Source organism: Salmo trutta, chromosome 38, assembly GCF_901001165.1.
Source record: "Salmo trutta chromosome 38, fSalTru1.1, whole genome shotgun sequence".
NCBI classification, from domain to species: Eukaryota; Metazoa; Chordata; class Actinopteri; order Salmoniformes; family Salmonidae; genus Salmo; species Salmo trutta.
The window spans coordinates 2,181,967-2,195,108 of NC_042994.1; the positions used below are offsets into that span (position 1 = coordinate 2,181,967).

Here is a 13,142-nt window from a genome sequence, read left to right on the forward strand (position 1 = left end):
TCACCCCTTTTGTAGTCTTCTGACACACAGCACAGACAGCACACTGAAGTGTCAATCAAAGTGATTTCCTTCCCCCTTCCCTCCCTCGGCCTTATTGCCAGTTTGTTATTTTGTTATTGAACCAAGTGAATGAGGATATGATTGGGACATATTAGTCTCCCTAGGCAGACAGGTTGCCTCCCACAATGTTAACAAGGTTGTAGCTGTTTCACTACGTCTGGGATTTCCTAGACAAGTAGAGACATATAGACTGGAGGCTGTAATAATGTTGAGTTGCCAGTAGGGAGCGCTCTAGTATGGAACACTGGAACCAAACATACTACCCCTTTCATCTGTTCTGGAACCTTCATTAACACTTTGATGCAGCTGATGTGGAGTGATGGGAATGGGTCACATTTTGTCTCTTATAAAACATGTAGGCCCACTCCTCAAATAAAGAAATGTAACTACAGTATGCTGACTATAGCACATTTTCTATTTAGATACAGTAACATCCCTTATGTGACTTGCTGTTCATGCATGTTAATGCCCGACAAGGCTACTTTTAAAATGTATCAACCACAGAACTCACACTTAGGCTACGCCTGCTTCTACTAACACTTACAGTAGACTACTTCTTGTTTCCACGCAGTGACAGTAAGTTGACTAACTGTTCAAGACCTCTCCCCTTCACTTCACTCTGTAAGTACACTTGATGATATCTTGGAATATAGTTTTTGTTTTGATGTTTTTAGCCATGATTCAAAAGGCACTCGCACATCTGAGCAGTCTTGTTGCAGGTGCATGGCAACAATTAAAGCAATAAAACAGGATGAAGGAAACCGCACACTGCTCTTGATAGTATCACTGGTATTTAATAAGCTTACGTATCGGCCCAAAGGCCTTCGTCAGAGCTTTTGATGTTTTTAGCCATACATCACAAGACTTACTGTATCTTTGTACTTGTTGGTTTATATTGAACTGTGTTTTGGTTGTTACATCAGGGCCTGTATTCATAAAGTGTCTCAGACGGTCCATATCATTATGATCTAAAAGGCTAAACTGATCCCAGATCAGCTCTCCTACTCTGATACACTTTGTGAATACTGATCCTGGACTGTGGTTTAATGTGTTTAGTTTAGTTCAGTTTATTCATTTACATGTTTAAAACATGATCAGTAGAGTATGCCAGTAATACCCAGATCTCCATTCAATAGGGTCATGTTCACTGTCAAAGTATAACAGGGTCACGTAAAAGTGTGCATGTGGGGTTTGTTTGTGTGTGTGTGTGTGTGTGTGTTTGTGTGTGTGTGTGTGTGTGTGTGTATAAATGTATTTTTACATAGTCATCTGATTGTTGGATATATAGTCACGACCAAAATGATTGGCAGCCTTGACAAATACTGAGCTATATATTGTGTGCTACAAAAGATGGGATGTAAATTGTACATGTTTCACATAAAAACTTCTGCATGCTATTTTAAGAGCTCTGAGAGAAATAGATTGTTGTGGAGACATTTTGAAAATGGCCCTAAAGTGTGTTTAGGAGTAGTATTAACATGAGACGACACAGTGATGGTGGGTTGTGTTTAGGAGTAGTATTAACATGAGACACAGTGATGGTGGGTTGTGTTTAGGAGTAGTATTAACATGAGACGACACAGTGATGGTGGGTTGTGTTTAGGAGTAGTATTAACATGAGACACAGTGATGGTGTGTTGTGTTTAGGAGTACATTTACATTTAAGTCATTTAGCAGACGCTCTTATCCGGAGCGACTTACAAATTGGTGCATTCACCTTATGATTTCAGTGATGGTGGGTTGTGTTTAGGAGTAGTATAAACATGAGACACAGTGATGGTGGGTTGTGTTTAGGAGTAGTATTAACATGAGACACAGTGATGGTGGGTTGTGTTTAGGAGTAGTATTAACATGAGACACAGTGATGGTGGGTTGTGTTTAGGAGTAGTATTAACATGAAACACAGTGATGATGGGTTGTGTTTAGGAGTAGTATTAACATGAGACACAGTGATGGTGAGTTGTGTTTAGGAGTAGTATTAACATGAGACACAGTGATGGTGGGTTGTGTTTAGGAGTAGTATTAACATGAGACACAGAGATGGTGGGTTGTGTTTAGGAGTAGTATAAACATGAGACACAGTGATGGTGGGTTGTGTTTAGGAGTAGTATTAACATGAGACACAGTGATGGTGGGTTGTGTTTAGGAGTAGTGTTAAATCAAATCAAATTTTATTTGTCACATGCACTGAATACAACAGGTGTAGACCTTACAGTGAAATGCTTACTTAAAAGCCCTTAACCAACAACGCAGTTTTAAGAAAATACTCCCCAAAAAGGAAGAGATAAGAATAATAAATAATCTAACCTACAAATGCTGATGCTCCAGATACTCAACTAGTCTAAAGAAGGTGTGGTGGTTAATTTCTTTACTATCAAAGAAGGAGAGACACACTTATCACACCAGTCAGAGTTATACTTAAACTAAATCTTTAATAATAAGAGCTTTGCAATAGCAATGACTTTCAAAGATTCACCATTTCTCATGAACCGTTGAGAGTGATAACACAATGTGGCTACTGTAACGGCCGTCGTCAGAATTAGACCAAGGTGCAGCAGAGGATGTGTTCATCGTTAGAATTTTAATTCAAAAAAGAGAACATTTTACAAAAACGAAACAAAAACGACCAGAAACAGTCCTGTCAGGAAACACACTGAACAGAAACAATTACCCACAAAACCCAAAGGAAAAACATGCTCCTTATGTGTGACTCCCAATCAGCAACAACGAACTTCAGCTGTGCCTGATTGGGAGCCACACACGGCCCAAAACAAAGAAATACAAAAACAGAACAAAAACCCCTTTCTATGGCCAGGGCGTTACAGCTACTGAGATCCTTTATAGCAAAGATCCACCCCTAGTCGACATAACAAACTACAGATATTAGGAACAGTTCACAAAGTGAGACTTTATAAATGAGAAAGGAGTATCCCGTAGCCAGATAGCATTTGCTATAAATTATTGTTCAGTTTGGCCCCTAACACGAGGTTCTAATCTCGTTCCTGGTACTTTATACACCAACTTATCCAATGGCATATCTCAGTTGTCAACTCTAGATACTCCCATCTCAAGTTAAACCCCTTCTTGACCCCACTCTTGGACAAGCTCACTAAGGGGAGTGAGCCTGTAGGTCATACACTATCCCAGGATAAGTGCAACATCAGAGAGGACATCCAATGGTTCCAGACACTGCCATACACCTCCCCCCAATATGCCAAAGGAGGGAGTGACTTGCGAACAGACATTGTGGAGACAAGTAATTGGTTCCCCATTAATCACGCCATCCCTTCACATTGTTTAAGAACAGGTAAAGACACATTCACATATGAAGACAATGTTCCATCCTGTCCTCTTCCCTGTCTGATATTCTGCAGAGCACCAGGGATATGTGAAAGACAAGCCTGACATCTCCCCTCTCTGGGCCCCAAGTGACTGATCCCCAACTGAGGGAAGAAGTGCAACTGCCAATACCAGAGTCCAAAGGGATACATTCTAATAACAAGTATATCACATAAGCATATTATGCACATAAGACATCTGAATTATCTGTGTTACCCAACTAATTCTGATTCCTCCGCCACAAAGGCCAGTTTTATTGCTTCTTTAATCAGACAACAGTTTTCAGCTGTGCTAACATAATTGCAAAAGGGTTTTCTAATGATCAATTAGCCTTTCAAAATTATAAACTTGGATTAGCGAACACAACGTGCCACTGGACCACAGGAGTGATGGTTGCTGATAATGGGCCTCTGTCCGCCTATGTAGATATTCCATTAAAAATCAGCCGTTTCCAGCTACAATAGTCATTTACAACGTTAACAATGTCTACATTGTATTTCTGATCAATTTGATGTTATTTTAACGGACAAAAAAGGTGCTTTTCTTCAAAAACAAGGACATTTTAAGTGACCCAAAACTTTTGAACTGTAGTGTATATATGGATAGCAGGCTACATTATACTATCTACAGTTGAAGTCGGAAGTTTACATACACTTAGGTTGGAGTCATTAAAACTTGTTTTTCAACCAATCCACAGATTTCTTCTTAACAAACTATAGTTTTGCCAAGTCGGTTAGGACATCTACTTTGTGCATAACACAAGTAATTTTTCCAACAATTGTTTACAGACAGATTATTTCACTGTATCACAATTCCAGTGGGTCAGAGGTTTACATACACTAAGTTGACTGTGCCTTTAAACAGCTTGGAAAATTCCAGAAAATGACATCATGGCATTAGAAGCTTCTGATAGGCTAATTGACATAATTTGAGTCAATTTGACGTCTATCTGTGGATGTATTTTAAGACCTACCTTCAAACTCAGTGCCTCTTCGCTTGACATTATGGGAAAATCAAAAGATATCAGCCAATACCTCAGGAAAAAATGGTAGACCTCCACAAGTTTGATTCATCCTTGGGAGCAATTTCCAAGCGCCAGAAGGTACCACGTTCATCTGTACAAACAATAGTACGCAAGTATAAACACCACGGGACCACGCAGCCGTCATACAGCTCAGGAAGGAGACCCGTTCTGTCTCCTAGAGATGAACGTACTTTGGTGCGAAAAGTTCAGATCAATCCCAGAACAAGAGCAAAGGACCTTGTGAAGATGCTGGAATGAACAGGTACAAAAGTACCTATATCCACAGTAAAACGAGTCCTATATCGACATAACCTGAAAGGCCGCTCAGCAAGGAAGAAGCCACTGCTCCAAAACCACCATAAAAAAGCCAGACCACGGTTTGCAACTGCGCATGGGGACAAAGTTCGTACCTTTTGGAGAAATATCCTCTGGTCTGATGAAACAAAAATAGAACTGTTTGGCCATAATGACCATCGTTATGTTTGGAGGAAAAAGGTAGAGGCTTACAAGCCGAAGAACACCATCCCAACCGTGAAGAACGGGGGTGGCAGCATCATGTTGTGGGGGTGCTTTGCTGCAGGAGGGACTGGTGCACTTCACAAAGTAGATTGCATCATGAGGAGGGAAAATTATGTGGATATCTTGAAGAAGCATCTCAAGACATCAGTCAGGAAGTTAAAGCTTGGTCACAAATGAGTCTTCCAAATGGACAATGACCCCAAGCATACTTCCAAAGTTGTGGCAAAATGGCTTAAGGACAACAAAGTCAAGGTATTGGAGTGGCCATCACAAAGCCCTGACCTCAAACCAATAGCACATTTGCTGGCAGAAATGAAAAAGCGTGTGTGAGCAAGGAGGCCTAAAAATCTGACTTAGTTACACCAGCTCTGTCAGGAGGAATGGGCCAAAATTCACCCAACTTATTGTGGGAAGCTTGTGGAAGGCTACCTGAAACGTTTGACCCAAGTTAAACAATTTAAAGGCAATGCTACCAAATACTAATTGAGTGTATGTAAACTTCTGACCCACTGGGAATGTGATGAAAGAAATTAAAGCTGAAATAAATCGTTCTCTCTACTAGTATTCTGACATTTCACATACTTAAAATATTTCACATGGCATTTTTACAAGGATTAAATGTCAGGAGTTGTGAAAAAATGAGTTTAAATGTATTTGGATAAGGTGTATGTAATCTTCTGACTTCAACTGTATATGGATAGCAGGCTACATTAGACTATATATGGATAACAGGCTACATTAGATTTTATATGGATAACAGGCTACATGTAGTATATAGACAGCAGCAGTCAATACAGCAGGCTACATTATACTATACTTGGATAGCAGGCTATATTAGACAATACTTGGATAACAGTCTACATTAGACTATATATGGATAACTTGCTACATTAGAATAAACATGGATTACAGGCTACATTAGACTATATATGGATAACAGGCTACATTAGACTATATATGGATAACAGGCTACATATAGTATATAGACAGCAGCAGTCAATACAGCAGGCTACATTAGACTATATATGGATAACAGGCTACATTAGACTACATATGGATAACAGGCTACATTAGACTATATATGGATAACAGGCTACATTAGACTATATGTGGATAACAGGCTACATTAGACTATATATGGATAACAGGCTACATTAGACTATATATGGATAACAGGGTACATTAGACTATATATGGATAACAGGCTACATTAGACTATATATGGATAACAGGGTACATTAGACTATATATGGATAACAGGCTACATTAGACTATATATGGATAACAGGCTACATTAGACTATACAGTATATGGACAGCAGCAGTCAATACAGCAGGCTATGGTGATGATGATACTGATTCCTCTGCTAACTAATGCTACTACCAGTACTGTACACAAGGGTCAACAGTGTAACATAATATGATAGTGGCATGTTGTAACACTACAGACATCAGTGTTTGTGTGATTAAATGTGACGTTGTCAAGTAGACAGTGTTGTGTTTCACCATTCTATCTGATGTATTGTCAGTTTGTAATGTTGTTATTAGCCCAACATTATTGAGGACATTATTATTAGGATGGTGCAGTAATGTTGAGATGCCAGTAGGGAGAGCTCTAGTCTAGAACACAGGAACCTTCAGTACCACTTTGATGCAGCTGACAAAGAGTGTACATTTTATGTGTTTGTTGAATAGAATGAAGAACATCATGGAACTGACCAAATGTAAATGGAACTTTGACCTGTTCCATGTAGAACTCAAAGGGACAAGGCAACACATTCTAATATATTATAAATAATAATATATTATCCATAAAGAATTGTCAACATATTGTTAACCTGTTGGGGCTAGGGGGCAGTATTTACACGGCCGGAAAAAAAACGTACCCGATTTAATCTGGTTACTACTCCTGCCCAGTAACTAGAATATGCATATAATTATTGGCTTTGGATAGAAAACACCCTAAAGTTTCTAAAACTGTTTGAATGGTGTCTGTGAGTATAACATAACTCATATGGCAGGCAAAAACCTGAGAAGGTTTCATGCAGGAAGTGGCCTGTCTGACAAGGAGTCGTTCTTCTTGTCTCTGTTTATTGAAGAGTGGGGATCTTAGCTGTAACATGACACTTCCTACGGCTTCCATAGGCTCTCAGAGCCCAGGAAAAAGTTGAACGATGACGAGGCAGCCCCAGGCTGAAACACATAATCGCCTTTGCCAAGTGGCCGATCAGAGGACAAAGGAATTAGGCGCGTGCCCGGGGGGGGGGGGGGGGGGGGGGGGATTTGACCACCTTGTTGACCTGATAGCCAGCGAGGTGAGACAAGTAATCTCACCAACAGCAGACACGCATAAACATTATTGTGTAAGGGGAAGCTGGTTTTATGTTGATGATGATGTGTTTTCCTATGTGCCAAATACGGCAGATATTGTTGTTGGGGGGGGGGGGGGCAGGGGGAGGTGCTCATTTTGGAAGTGGGCTGCTCATTTGAGGGCTACATGGAGCAGGCCTTTACAAAGAAGCTGCTTAAATACCAGCCCCTCGTGGTGCTTGGACAGCCTGGGTGCTAGCTGGTGGCGTTGATATTTGGCAGTCTGAGCCACTCTCACAGGCTTGCAGTTTGTGGCCTCCAAATTGAGGACCTGACAAAAACTAGGACAAAACAATTGGCTAGGTACTGCTCAGTTTCAGCTGTCGCGGGCAGTCTAGCTGTTTGGAGAAGGAGGTGCTTTCTGTACCCTTGAGTGCCATGCATACAGGGACCTTCGAAATGTTTGGATGCTTTTTCTTTAAAATGCGATTTTTGTGGATTCAAATAAAGTATTTAAAATGTGTGTGACACAGTGATTTATCTGAGGGCCCTTCAGGACCAGACTGATAGGGAGTAGTGTTGACATCTATACTGTGTAGGATGTGTTTTAACTTTTCTACATCCTTAACAACCAGCTCTCTAGACTTTGATACAGACTCCATGGGCCTTATGGGCCTTCAATACAGATGCTGTGTGTGTGTGTGTGTCCGTGTGTGTGTGTGTGTGTATCACTTGCTCCCAGTTTGGGGGAGTCTAATAGAGAATTGGACATTTATCCTCCTATATTTGGGATTCTGAGAATAAAAAGCTTCAGAACAATCAATGTAGAAATATGTGTTTACAGTTATACACATCTGTTCAATACGTTGTTGTTGTTGATGATGGTGACGATGATGGTGATGATCATGACTTTATTGAATTCATGAGGAAATTATTTTTGCAACATACATCATGTCAGCTTAAATAGACAGACATGCAACACGTCACACACATTACATACATAGTGCAATAGACTTACAGACAGACAGTATTCACATAGACAACCATATAGCACAATACAACACAATATGAGCCTGGTTCATTTTCAGTAATGAGGCCCTGTACCCCATTTACAGTTTCTACTTCAATGTATCAGGTGGAGTTATTCACCAGCTATAGAGTGAGATGTTATTTATGTTTCTAAGACTGCAGGGTGGGAGATGCAACAATGGCCTTGAGAACAGCAGGAAGTGTGTTGGTGGTCTTTCTCTGGTCTGTGACCGGTATGGTCTAATTCATAACATGACAGGTTTGTAAATCTACAGGCATCAGTGTGAGCCAATCAGCCTTGTCTTCATTCTGATACCATTGTGTTGTGTGACTGTGTTTCAGTGGTACTGGGTCAGGATGGCTGGAGTGTGACATACACCACTCAGAGTATCTGTGTCTTGAAGGGGTCAACAGTGGAGCTGTCCTGCTCTTACATATATCCTAGTGGTACAGTCACAACAACCTTCTGGTTCACTAAAAATGATGCTGCGGGTAAGGTTAGTTTGAGTGATGACCCAGACTACAAAGGTCGTGCGACGTACCGTAAGGATAAAGAGAATGGTCACACCCTGTCAATCACAGACCTGAGAGAGAGTGACTCAGCTGAGTACAAATTCAAATTTACAGATCAGACTGGAGGATGGAGATATACTGGCAATCCTGGAGTCACTCTGTCTGTAACAGGTACAGTTACATTCAATATAGTTAAACTGTTGAATTCCATTTAGATCGGGAAAATTGTCTTGGTTTGTATTGATGTCTGTATAACATAGGATTTCTTCCATCTTTGTATCAGAGTGATAAGTCAGTGATAAAGGGATTTACAGTGATATTGTTTTTTCTCCAGATCTTCAGGTGAAGGTGACTGGTGGACATCAGGATAAGATACTGACCTGTATCACCACCTGTACTCTGACTGACAACCCCACCTACATCTGGTACAAGAACGGACACAAAGTAAAGGAGGACACTTCCAGCCTGTACTCAGACTACTTTAGTGATGCAGACAGTTACTCCTGTGCTGTAAAAGGGCATGAGAATCTCCACTCTCCTGCAGTGTGTGAGTCTGGACTTTTTTCTCCAAAATTTGTTTCAGGTTGTCAGACGATCATTATTTAATTTGCTGTGAATGTGAAGTTCACTTCTGCTTTAGATCCGTATGCTTTGCCACGCAGTGTTGAATGGGCTTCAAGATATATAACCAAATTCATGAAAATGCAGTCAATGGATGAATTTACTACTACCAGATACCTTTCATTATGTTTTTGCACTTGTATACCATAGCACTACTTTTTTAATAACCAATGAAAAAAAATCTAAAATGAAAAAAAAAACTACAAAGCTGAGGGAGTAGTCACATCCTTGTTACTTTCACAGCATATGATTTTAACTGGTGAAAACTAGTTTCCTACTTAATCAACAGTGTTGACTTCTTTTAGTTTATTTTTTCGAGATGGGATCACCTCGTTAGTCAGTATGTGTTACACATGTGCTCACTTGTCCATCTGGTTAGTGGGAAGGTGTTTCACCTGTGCTGACCCAGGTGATATTTAAGAGTGGCTGGGCCGATGATGAAGTTTGTTTAAGAAATGTGGAGAGTCAACACCTTTACTTGATTCTCCCTTACTGATTTCTGGAAAAACAATTCTTTATCTTCCCTGCTTTTGTTTTGCTCCATTTTTGGTTTGCTTCCTATCTTCACGTTTGGTGTAGGTTTTTACTTTTTTCTTATCGGGCAAATATTGTGGGCGCTCATGTCTCTGGTTCCAGTTGTTATTGCTAGTCAACTTTCAATGGACACCCCCATGAGTTTCTTAAAGAACACTTCCTAGAAACCGGTCATATTTTGGTCTTTGTTAGTGACTCTTTGGTATTTCCTCCTTCTGTTTGAGTGACTTTTGGTTTTCTTGCAGGTGAACATAACAACATAAGTGTATTGGTAATATAAAGGTGTTCTATTGTCTTCTTGTCTTTCAGGTCAGGACTGTTGGAGTGTGACTTACACCCATCAGAGTATCTGTGCCTTGAAGGGGTCAACAGTGGACATATCCGGCTCTTACACATATCCCAGTTATCATGAGATCAAAACAGCTTTCTGGTTTACTAAATGGGTGTCTGATATGGATGCTGAAGATCTGAGCTCAGTGCCAGGGTATGAGGGTCATATAGAGTACCTTGGGGATAAGGAGAGTGACTGTACCCTGAGAATCACAGACCTGAGATTGAGTGACTCTGCTGGGTACAGGTTCAGATTGATAACATCCGGAGAAAAGTTTGCTGGCTCACCTGTCTCCCTAACTGTCACAGGTAATCTGTCACACATCTCACATCTATTACTGTAATTACCTTATTAAGGGCAGTCATACAGACACAGTAGTGGTATGTGATACCAAATATAGTATTTCACATAAGAGGACATACTAGACACTGAACACAAATATAAATGCAACATGCAATGTGTTGGTTCCATGTTTCATGAGCTGAAATAAAATATTCCAGAAATGTTCCATATGTACAAAAAATGTACATCTCTCAAATGTTGTGCACAAATGTGTTTACATCCCTGTTTGTGAGAATTTCTCCTTTGCCAAGATAATCCATCCACCTGACAGGTGTGGCATATTATGAAGCTGATTAAACAGCATATTACTACACAGGTGCAGCTTGTGCTGGGGACAATAAAAGGCCACTATAAACTGTGCAGTTTTGTCACATAAGACAATGCCACATATGTCTCAAGTTTGGAGGGAGTGTGCCATTGGCATGCTGACTGCAGGAATGTCCGCTAGAGCTGTTATCAGAGAAATGAATGTTCATTTATCTACCGTAAGCCGCCTCCAACGTCATTTTAGAGAATTTGGCACGTCCAACTGGCCTCACAACCGCAGACCACGTGTATGGCCACAATCAACAGCCTGATCAACTCTATGTGAATGAGATGTATCACGCTGCAGGAGGCAAATACGCTTTTTGTTCATATGGAACATTTCTGGGATTTATTTCAGCTCATGAAACATGGAATCAACACTTTACATGTTGTGTTTATATTTTCTTTCGGTGTAGTTGAAACAGAGAACCGAGAGAGAGAATGACTGTCATTATTGTGTCTAAAATAGTTTATTCAGATCCGGGAGGGCAGTATGACACATAGTTACTCTGTCTGTCACAGGTAATACCGTGTTAAATACTATATCAAGATTTTGATACAAATGTGCCTCATCAATCTACGGACTAACGTCATTTGTATTCAAAAGAATGAATAGTCTAGTTATTGTAGGTTAGTTCAACACATATCTTGATTTGTGTTTATTCAGTATTAGGGTCAGGATGATAGTCTGTACAGACTGTAATAGGAATGGCTTGCATCATTTCTTCAGAAGAGAACTCAGTAAATTCATACAGTATTTTCATGTGATGTATTTCTCTCCAGATCTTCAGGTAAAGATTACAACTTCATGGTTTTCAAGTTGGGTGACCCTGAACTGTGGCACGTGTACTCTGACTGACAACCCCACCTACATCTGGTACAAGAACGGACACAAAGTAAAGGAGGACACATCCAGCCTGTACTCAGACTACTTTAGTGATGCAGACAGTTACTCCTGTGCTGTAAAAGGACATGAGAATCTCCACTCTCCTGCAGTGTGTGAGTGTAGATTCAACTGCAGTATTCCTCCTCAGTAGGCTATATTCATTAAAACTTGTCAGGGCTATGTGGGACGCCACCGTCCCACCCACGGTACACACTATTCAACAGCCAGTGAAATATCAGGGCGCCAAATTCAAAACAACAAAAAGTCATAATTCAAAGTTCTCAAACATACGACTATTTTACACCATTTTAAAGATACACTTGTCCTTAATGTAACCACGTTGTCCAATTTCAAAAAGCTTTACAGCGAAAGCATAAAGTTAGATTATGTTAGGACAGTGAAACACAAGAAAAACCACACAGCCATTCTCCAAGCAGGAGAGGGGTCACAAAAACCATAAATTCAGTTAAAATTATGCACTAACCTTTGACGATCTTCATCAGATGACACTCCTAGGACTCAATGTTAGACAATACATGATATATGTTTTGTTCGATAACCTGTCTGGGCTAGGGGGCAGTATTGAGAATTTTGGAAAAAATATGTTCCCATTTTTAACTGCCTCCTACACCAACTCAGAAGCTAGAATATGCATATTATTGTTCAGGTTTGGATAGAAAACACTCTGAATTTTCTAAAACTGTTTGAATGGTGTCTGTGAGTATAACAGAACTCCTATGGCAGGCAAAAACCTGACAAGGTTTCAAGCAGGAAGTACCCTGTCTGACAAGGAGTCGTGCGTCTTGCATCTTTTTATTGAAAAGTAAGGATCTTAGCTGTAACGTGACAATTCCCAGGGCTCCAATAGGCTCTCAGAACCCGCGAAAAACGTGAAGGTTTACGAGGGAGCCTCAGGCTGAAACACATTATCACCTTTTGTAAGTGGCTGCTCCGAGGACCTTTGAATGATGCGCGTGCATGAGTCACTTCTGAGGAGAAATTTTATTCGGCTGTTTAGGCTCAATGCATACTCCCGGTCGGAATATTATCACTAATCTACGAGTTGAATGGCATAAAAATTGGTTTTAAACAGCGGTTGACATGCTTCGAAGTACGGTAATGGAATATTTAGACATTTTTGACACGCCAATGCGCCATGCGCGAGACCGTGAAGAAGCATTCTAGAACTCACGAACAAAACGTCGCTGTTTGGATATAACGATGGATTATTTGGGACCAAACCAACATTTGTTATTGAAGTAGAAGTCCTGGCAGTGTATTCTGATGAAGAACAAGCAAGGTAAGAACATTTTTCTTATAGGAAATGTG

General features: G+C 40.3%; 1 protein-coding gene and 1 long non-coding RNA gene across 2 annotated transcripts in view; both read left to right on the forward strand.

Moving 5' to 3' along the window:
• LOC115177745 (B-cell receptor CD22-like) overlaps positions 1-13,142 on the forward strand; it is a 107,799-nt gene that overhangs the window by 90,648 nt on the left and 4,009 nt on the right. The gene's annotated exons all lie outside the window — the stretch shown is intronic.
• LOC115177779 (uncharacterized) lies at positions 586-8,696 on the forward strand. The gene is made up of 3 exons (XR_003872496.1): positions 586-681; positions 8,436-8,539; positions 8,623-8,696. It is a non-coding gene; the product is annotated as an uncharacterized LOC115177779 (long non-coding RNA).